Here is a 10,380-nt window from a genome sequence, read left to right as displayed (position 1 = left end):
GGTATATTTGGTGTACATGGGGTGTTCAATGTTGTAAATGGAAATGATGAAGAGCTTGTGGATTTGTTTTGCTGAAAAAGGACTGGTGATTGGGAATACCTGGTTGAAAAAGAGATACTCATAAGTATACGTATGTAAGTAGGAGAGATGGCCAGAGGGCGTTATTGGATTACGGCTTAATTGATAGGCGTGTAACATATATATATATATATATATATATATATATATATATATATATATATATATATATATATATATATATATATATATATAATTTTTTTATACCCTGTCGCTGTCTCCAAATTGCATTAGAAGGTAAGATATCCTTCAGTAATTTTGTCTCAAAAGATTCCATATGAAGATTACTTAAGACAGGTGAAAGAGGGTTACCCATTGCCATACCAAATTTTTGAGCATAATAATCTCCATTGAATTGAAATACATAACCTGTTATACACAATCTTATCAGCTCAGTGAAAACAAACTTTGAAACAGGTAAATGAATAGCATCCAAGACATCAAATAAATATTCTAAAAGGTCATCAACTGGAACTTTTGTGAAAAGTGAGGAAACATCAAAGCTAACAAGTTTGAAATCAAAATTAACATTGATATTGTTAAACTTGTTGACTAAATCTACATTGTTCATGCTATTAGAATTTAATATCTTACCCACTTAAGGGCTTAGATATAGAAACTAACCATTTTGACAGTTTATATGTGATGGAGCCTACTGGATTAAGGCTATGGATTAAGTTTTTTGTGCTCTAATAGGGAAGCCAGCTGTGTTGATGTCACAAAGTCTTTTTGCAATCTAGAGAAATACAGTAATTTAGCTAATGATGAAATTGACATCTGTGAGGGTTTAGTGTATGCCAGTTTGTTAAAACCAGTGGAACCTAATTGCCGTAAAAGATTTATAAGAGCTATTAACACCTTAAAAAAGACAATGATATACATATTACTAAAGCAGGATAAGGCTAACACTGTTGTGATTTTAGACAAAAGTAACTATTTATCTAAAATGAATGATCTTTTGAATGATGTCACAACATGTTCTTAACAGTAAGAATCCCCTAGTAGCAGTTAATTCCCATTTCAATAAAGAACTGAAGTTGTTGTTGAAATGTTCATTGCCATATATATATATATATATATATATATATATATATATATATATATATATATATATATATATATATGTAGATGATGTTCTTTGTGTTTGGCCAACAAATGAAAATCTACAAATATTTCTCCCCTTAACAGTCTAGTACCTTCCACCAAATTTATTATAGAAAATGAAAATATTGTTAAGTTACCATTTTTAGATTGTATGATCCATAGGCAAGAAAACAAGTTTAAGTTTAGCATATACAGAAAACCTACCAATGTATGTTCATATATCCATTATTACTCATCTCAACATGACAGTTAAATTATCATTTCAATCTATGTTCCTGAGGGCATTACGTATTTGCAGTCCAGAGTATATTGATGATGAGTTTGAGATGATATATTCTATTGGATCTAAGTTAAAGTACCCTAGATCATTCATTGATAAATCCCTTAAGTTAGCAAAGAAATCATTATATAGAGATGAGCCCAAACCTCCCATTGACACCAAGAATCTTTTAGACCTCCCTTTTGATAATAATTTCACTTTGCTTCCCATGTTGCTTAAATTCTTTAATGTAAATGTTGCCTTCAGCAACAATAATACTATAAAGAATATCTTAATCAGGAATCCACCAGAAAATTCTCCTGGGTGCATTTATAAAGTGCTATGTAGAGATTGTGATGGGTCTTATGTTGGGCAGACTGGTAAGGATCTTTCTGTTAGATTTGAGCAACATAAATGTAGTATAAGAACGGGACAAGAATCAAATGCCTTGTTTAATCACGTTAAAAACTATGATCATTTATTGACTGGAGTAATGCCATCTCAATTATTGACTCTAACTCCATTACCACGAGAAATATCATTGAATCTTCTATCATCAAATACACAAAAATTATAATCTTAATATTAGTGATGGTTTATACAAATAAGATAACTTTATTGTTGATAAAATTTGTAAAATGATAAGTTTATGATACGCTCGTTGTATGTCTTAGACAATCGCATGTTTAACAAATGGTGTCCTAGCTACGTCTCTTCCTTTTATTTCAACTGACTGTTATATTTCTCTCTTGTGTCTCCCCTGATGATGTGATTATTACACGAAAGTGCACTTGGGAACTTATCGTGTTTCATTTTCCCCATGGACTCATAGGAATATATATATATATATACATACATATATATATATATATATATATATACACACACATATATATATATATATATATATATATATATATATATATATATATATAGCGTTCATGAAATGGCCTTGATTAGGGTATTCCGCTGCTCGTGTTGTCTCATTTTATTGGTCAAAATATATTTTGATCCATTTTCATGTTAACATTTGTTTTCTTACTTCCTCCGATAAAACTGTGCAGTTTACTTCCTCAAATGCTTCTGGAAAATCGTGAAAAACGACTGTCCATTTTATTATTTTGGCTTGAGTGTATTGTACATCTACTGTAATGTTCTATTAATGGAGTACGTGTACTTTTCCTGGTACATCGTCCCTGTTGGCCTTCGTTTATATATATCTATAACTGTTATTGATTAAACGTTCCAGCATATTTTTTCTTTCATTCCTGTTTCATAAATCTATTGATGTATAATGTCAACCTAACTGGTCTATGCTGCCCTTGGTGCTAATCTAGATCCTCCTTTGTGTCCTCGTCGTATATATATCATTTTGTGTATATATTTTTTTTCCATGCAGTGGCCGACATGTCACGGGTTCAGACTATGCCCCAGTCACGGCCGTCTTAGGGGGAAACCTGAGGTAAGTCGTGAGGAAAAGAATGACGGTGTTAATCAGGGCTTCCTCTGGCATCTGTGGACATGAGTTTTTAAAGGTAGAAGGGTCATGAGAGAGAGAGAGAGAGAGAGAGAGAGAGAGAGAGAGAGAGAGAGAGAGAGAGAGAGAGAGAGAGAGAGAGAGAGAGAGAGAGAGAGAGAGAGACTACAACAAGCCTTATCAAGGCTTCATAGCCCTATTAAGGTACTATAACATAACCCAGCGTTTACCACCTTACCTGAGTGTGTGACAGCCTTGGTCGCCTCAAGCCAGGGTGTTGTCCACATTCAGCTGAGCTTGATGGTCACATGTGACCTTATCAGGTTAAATGATCTTACCCGAGTCTGAGGCTCATACTTCACCTTACTATGTCCCTTGTAATCATGAAAGTGTTTGAAGTTTATTTGGCCTTTTGTAGTCCTTGACGGCCTTATTTGACAACCTATCAATCAAGGTTGTCAAGTTAAGGCTGAGAAGCTGGATGAATGCGACTCATCTTAACCATCTGATGATCGTTGTTGTGGTGAACACACAAACTACTATAACAGGTCTGGGACATTAAATGCCAGAAGAAGAAAAAAATATCCACCCTCACAAAACCCTCCCTGATCACAACCCAGCACAGGTTATGATCAGACCGAACAGTGTGTTGTCAGTGCAAGGTGCGGGACCCACTAACGCCCAAGCCGAAAAGAAGGGGGGTCTTCAAGAGCCTCCATCTGTCCTCCTGTGTAACTCGAGCCTTTGCACTCTTAGTCCTTGAGATGGTGTGGCGAGCCACCGTGGAGGAGCTGGCGTAATAATGCCCAGCCCAGGGAGCGTCCACGGGAGGCAAGAACTGACTCCAGAGGCTCAAATAGCACTTCCTGGTGATTGTGGGAAATGGGTTAGGCCCGGGGACAGAGTGAGTTAATGAGGAGTGGCCAGGGGAAGCGAAGGAGCGGGAGGGAGATGGAAGAGAGATGGGAAAATTGGGAAAGAATGGGAGGCCAGAAGAGGAGGTTAGGAACCAGAGAAGAAGATGAAAGGGAGATAAGAAGTACAGGGATAAATGAGAAGGACAGACAAACAGAAGACATGATGGTCTACAACGAGGGCATCTGCCGAAGGATAGTAGAGTCAGTATGGTAAAGCAGGAAGGAAGGGGAGGATGACAAAGGAGATAAGGGAGTGGTAAAGGTGACGAGACGAAGAGGTGAGACGGAAGGCGACAAAGTGAGATGGAAGGAGACCAACAAGCAAGAGGTGGGAGGGGAATGAAGGCAAGGAACATGTCACACGTTACTCTATACGGTCTGGCTCAAGGCCAAGACGCTGCATGGTTCCGGTGTGGCCACGTTCAGTTACAGTAAACTCGTTTACATTTTACCTGAAGGTTAGATTTGCTTTTCCTGGACACAGCTGGTGACAGTAGCCACAGCAGGTAACTGTCAACAAAGCTTACAAATGTAGAAGTTATTTTCACTTGTAAATCGATCACCTTTTTTTTTCACTGGATAGACTGTACACTTGTTGCCAGAATCAACCATCTGCTTCTGATCTGTCGCCCGGGCCACAAATACGCCTTTCTCTACAATCATGCTGCCATATGGAGTTATATCACTTTATGGCTGCCAAGACCTGATATAGTGCCAAAGTTGTGGCTTATTATATAAGACTTTGAAGTTTATTATGGCTGTTCAGGGTTCATGGGTCAGGGCTGTATCCTAGACGAAGTTATGGGTTTTAGAATTCCGTTTCAGAAGTCGTGTGTGGGACCTCCACACGCGCCAGGAGCCAAGGACACCAAACCAGTATCCAGGTTAGTGTAGCCAAGTGGAACAACGGATGGTAACCAGGTCCCCACGGGCACAGCACCAGTAAGAGGGCCCGACCACCTGCAGGGGAACGAGAGTCCTCTACCGCAGCGGCCTAATGGCAGGGCCCCTCCGTCCCTGCTCGCAAGACCTTGCGTCCCTGGCCTGTAGGGAGGTTAGATCACTCTACCCTGACGACGGCCTCACCGCATGTGTCCCTCACTGTATACCCTGACGACGGCCTCACCGCATGTGCCCCTCACTTTATACCCATCGTCCACTGTGGTTACTCTTTACGAGTCACCTTTACTCGTCTACTCTACTACTTCCCAGCGGTCCAGAGTAGATAACACCCACCCACCTACCCACCCACACACCCACCCACCCACCCACACACACACACACACACCCACATGCTCTCTTACCCTTATCCTGTTCCCGATGTGTGAGGCAACTCGCCCCACCTCCATCTCCGATCCCTCACACACACACCCACCCCTCCTTGCCACCTCCTCCTCCTCCTCCTCCTCACTAGCCACACCCCTGCCCACTCCATTGGAAACTAGACCAGACCGGGGCAACCTTCACCCTCTGCTGGGCGAGGCAGAAAACATAACAGTAATTGAAGTTGATCTGAGAGCATTCTTCCTTCATTACCTGGCCCCTGCCCGTCTAACACCTCGGTGGCCACTGTGTTATATGATACTGCGTAATGTATACGTCTCGTGTGAACAATATCCAAGTGGTGGCTTATTCTTTTGACCCCAACTACAACACTGGTGATTTTTGAGCAATATTGGCCATGTGACTCCCCGAGTAATATTGACATAACGATTTTCAATTAGAAAAATATTGATCAAAAGTAATACTTTTTTAAGGTATATAATTGGGTAACAGATCTAAGGTGATAATAGTTTTGGAGTATCTGAGCAATATCGGATCAAGGATTTGACGTGAGCAATATCGGGTTGACTTAATTACAGCAATTATAGGTTCAAGTCTTTGCCTGAATAATACTAGATTGATGTTAGTGAGTAATATCGGGTCCCTGATTAATATGATCCATCGAGAAAGATGCCAATGTATCTGTGAAAGACATGTGGCGCCTGTCGCCTTGTAACATAAGTCTATATGAGCCGTACTCATGTACTATGTACATCTGTACACAATGTACTGCTCGTGTACTCAGAGCAGCATCAAAACATTCCTGTAAGTACAGAGGCAAATCCTCCGCCGATGAGTACAAGGAGATACACTCTAAGGGGCAGTACAGTGCCATCAACACGGTACGTAATGCCCACATCCTCTTAGAGTAACTTGAAGATATTCGTCTGTACTGCATTGCTTCACTTGAGTTATTTTGAAAGAAGTGAATCGTTCGAGTGAACTGCTTCGGGAATAAGTGTTATCAAATGACTTAGTGCAGTACACTGAGTACATGTGCTCTTCCAGCCTCCGAGTGCAACTTTTGACTTTTGTGAATCCTTTCCTTATCTCATGACCATCTCACAAGGGCGTGGCACCAAGGGCAAGACAGTACAGGAACTAATGGATACTCATAGCCCTAAGTACGGAAATCCTGTATCTGAGGCTTTCATTATAGTCACTGTCGTGTTAGTATTTGGAATCCTTGACTATTTTTTCCCGCTGTGATTCACCGAACATCTACGATATCTGAACCTCCTTGAGCACGACGGTACGACCCTTGAGTACGACGATACGACCCTTGAGCACGACGGTACGATCCTTGAGCAAGACGGTACGACCCTTGAGCACGACGGTACGATCCTTGAGCACGACGGTACGATCTTTGAGTACGACGGTACGACGCTTGAGTACGACCCTTGAACACGACGGTACGGTCCTTGAGTACGACGTCACGACCCTTGAGCACGATGTTACGACCCTTGAGCACGACGGTACGACCCTTGAGCACGACGGTACGATCCTTGAGTACGACGGTACGACCCGAGCTCGTCGGTACGATCCTTGAGCACGTCGGTGCGATCCTTTAGTACGACGGTACGATCCTTGAGCACGACGGTGCGATCCTTGAGCACGACGGTACGACCCTTGAGCACGACGGTACGATCTTTGACTTCGACGTTACGACCCTTGAGCACGACGGTACGACCCTTGAGTACGACGGTACGACCCTTGAGCACGACGGTACGATCCTTGAGTACGACGGTACGACCCTTGAGCACGACGGTACGATCCTTGAGTATGACGGTACGACTCCTGAGCACGACGATACGATCCTTGAGTACGACGGTACGACCCTTGAGCACGACGGTACGATCCTTGCGTACGACGGCACGAACCTTGAGCACGATGGTACGATCCTTGAGTCGACGGTACAACCCTTTAGCACAACGGTACGATCCTTGATTACGACGGTACGACCCTTGAGCACGACGGTACGACCCTTCAGTACGATGGTGCGACCCTCGAGTTTGACGAAGCGACCCTTGGACACGACGGTGCGACCCTTAAGTACGGCGGTATGATCCTAGAAAACGATAGTACGACCTGTGTACGAAGATGCGACCCATGAGTACGACGGTGCGACCCTTGAACATTCTGGAACGACCTTTGAGCTCAAGGGTTGTACCTTCATGCTCAAGGATCGTACCGTCGTACTCAAGGATCGCACCGTCGTGCTCAAGGGTCGTACCGTCGTGCTTAAGGGACGTACCGTCGTGCTCAAGGGTCTTACCGTCGTACTAAAGGATCGCACTGTCGTGCTCAAGGGTCGTACCTTCGTTCTCAAGGGTCGTACCGTCGTACTCAAGGATCGCACCGTCGTGCTCAAGGATCGTACCTTCGTGCTCAAGGATCGTATCGTCGTACTCAAGGATCGTACCTTCGTGCTCAAGGGTCGTACCGTCGTGCTCAAGGGTCGTACCGTCTTCCACTTCATTCGTCTACTCGCCAGTGTTGCCAAGTTTACCTCACCTCAAATTGGCTTTTCAATATCTGAATCCATATCTCAGGTCCTTATGTTGCTACACCCATCATGGAGTTGCCTTCGTCTATTCCACTTTATGAATATCTAAGACTAAAATGTGAACGTGGAAAAGACTGAATCTTACGTCCATGCTGGTTATCTGCTCTGCGATCAGTCCAAACTCTACTACATCAAGGGAATATATGGTCTCGTTGATCGGAACTTTGCATTCCTCATTGATCAGAGCTTTGCATTTATCGGTGATCAGAACTTTGCATTCCTCGTTGATCAGAACTTTGAATTCCACGTTGATCAGAATCTTGCATTCCTCGTTGATCAGAATCTTGCATTCCTCGTTGATCAGAACTTTGAATTCCACGTTGATCAGAACTTTGAATTCCACGTTGATCAGAATCTTGCATTCCTCGTTGATCAGAACTTTGCATTCCTCGTTGATCAGAACTTTGAATTCCACGTCGATCAGAACTTTGCATTCCTCGTTGATCAGAACTTTGAATTCCACGTTGATCAGAACTTTGCATTCCTCGTTGATCAGAACTTTGAATTCCACGTTGATCAGAACTTTGCATTCCTCGTTGATCAGAATCTTGCATTCCTCGTCGATCAGAACTTTGCATTCCTCGTTGATCAGAACTTTGAATTCCACGTTGATCAGAACTTTGCATTCCTCGTTGATCAGAACTTTGCATTCCTCGTTGATCAGAACTTTGCATTCCTCGTTGATCAGAACTTTGCATTCCTCGTTGATCAGAACTTTGCATTCCTCGTTGATCAGAACTTTGCATTCCTCGTTGATCAGAACTTTGCATTCCTCGTTGATCAGAACTTTGCATTCCTCGTTGATCAGAATCTTGCATTCCTCGTTGATCAGAACTTTGCATTCCACGTTGATCAGAACTTTGCATTCCTCGTTGATCAGAACTTTGCATTCCTCGTTGATCAGAACTTTGAATTCCTCGTTGATCAGAATCTTGCATTCCTCGTCGATCAGAACTTTGCATTCCTCGTTGATCAGAACTTTGCATTCCTCGTTGATCAGAATCTTGCATTCCTCGTTGATCAGAACTTTGCATTCTTCGTTGATCAGAACTTTGCATTCCTCGTTGATCAGAACTTTGCATTCCTCGTTGATCAGAATCTTGCATTCCTCGTTGATCAGAACTTTGCATTCCTCGTTGATCAGAACTTTGCATTCCTCGTTGATCAGAACTTTGTATTCCTCGTTGATCAGAATCTTGCATTCCTCGTCGATCAGAACTTTGCATTCCTCGTTGATCAGAACTTTGAATTCCTCGTTGATCAGAATCTTGCATTCCTCGTTGATCAGAACTTTGCATTCCTCGTTGATCAGAACTTTGAATTCCACGTTGATCAGAATCTTGCATTCCTCGTTGATCAGAACTTTGCATTCCTCGTTGATCAGAACTTTGCATTCCTCGTTGATCAGAACTTTGCATTCCTCGTTGATCAGAACTTTGAATTCCACGTTGATCAGAACTTTGCATTCCTCGTTGATCAGAACTTTGAATTCCACGTTAATCAGAACTTTGCATTCCTCGTTGATCAGAACTTTGCATTCCTCGTTGATCAGAACTTTGCATTCCTCGTTGATCAGAACTTTGAATTCCACGTTAATCAGAACTTTGCATTCCTCGTTGATCAGAACTTTGCATTCCTCGTTGATCAGAACTTTGAATTCCACGTTGATCAGAACTTTGAATTCCACGTTAATCAGAACTTTGCATTCCTCGTTGATCAGAATCTTGCATTCCTCGTTGATCAGAACGTTGTATGTTTCTAACCATTAAGAACCAAAGATTCTGATGAATGTCTACTGTGCGAAGATTCGATATTCGCGACTCTCCAGTGATTCGCGAGTCTTATATCAAATATTTCATTAGTCATTAATGATTTATTATTGTACTACATGATTAATCACTGTACCACATGATTTTTTATTATTGTACCGCATGATTAATCATTGTACCACATGATTAATCACTGTACCACATGATAAATCCCTGTACCATATGACTTATTATTGCACCACATGATTAACCACTGTACCTCATGATCAATCCCAGTACCACATGATTCATTGTATCACATGATTAATCACTGTACCTCATGATCAATCCCAGTACCACATGATTAATTGTATCACATGATTAATCACTGTACTACATGATCAATCCCAGTACCACATGATAAATCACTGTACCACGTGACTAATCACTGTACCACATGATTTAATCACTGTACCACATGATATAATCACTGTACCACATGATATAATCACTGTACCACATGATATAATCACTGTACCACATGATATAATCACTGTACCACATGATATAATCACTGTACCACATGATATAATCACTGTACCACATGATTTATTAGTGTACCACATATTCATTAGTGTACCACTTGATTAATCACTGTACCACATGATTTCATGGTACAACTTTCCATAACTTAAAAGACAACAGATGAAGAGGAAACCTCAGATCTGAGAGAGAGAGAGAGAGAGAGAGAGAGAGAGAGAGAGAGAGAGAGAGAGAGAGAGAGAGAGAGAGAGAGAGAGAGAGAGAGAGAGTGTGTATTCGTGGTACAAGGTAGTCACCTCCTGGTCAGGCAGGAAGGGAAGTATACTACGCCATATGCTCCACCTAGTATACCACAGTATACCTCA

The sequence above is a fragment of the Panulirus ornatus genome, chromosome 8 (genome assembly GCF_036320965.1).
Source record: "Panulirus ornatus isolate Po-2019 chromosome 8, ASM3632096v1, whole genome shotgun sequence".
Lineage (NCBI taxonomy): Eukaryota > Metazoa > Arthropoda > Malacostraca > Decapoda > Palinuridae > Panulirus > Panulirus ornatus.
The sequence above is the reverse complement of the archived record's forward strand: the minus strand, read 5'-3'. Positions refer to the sequence as shown.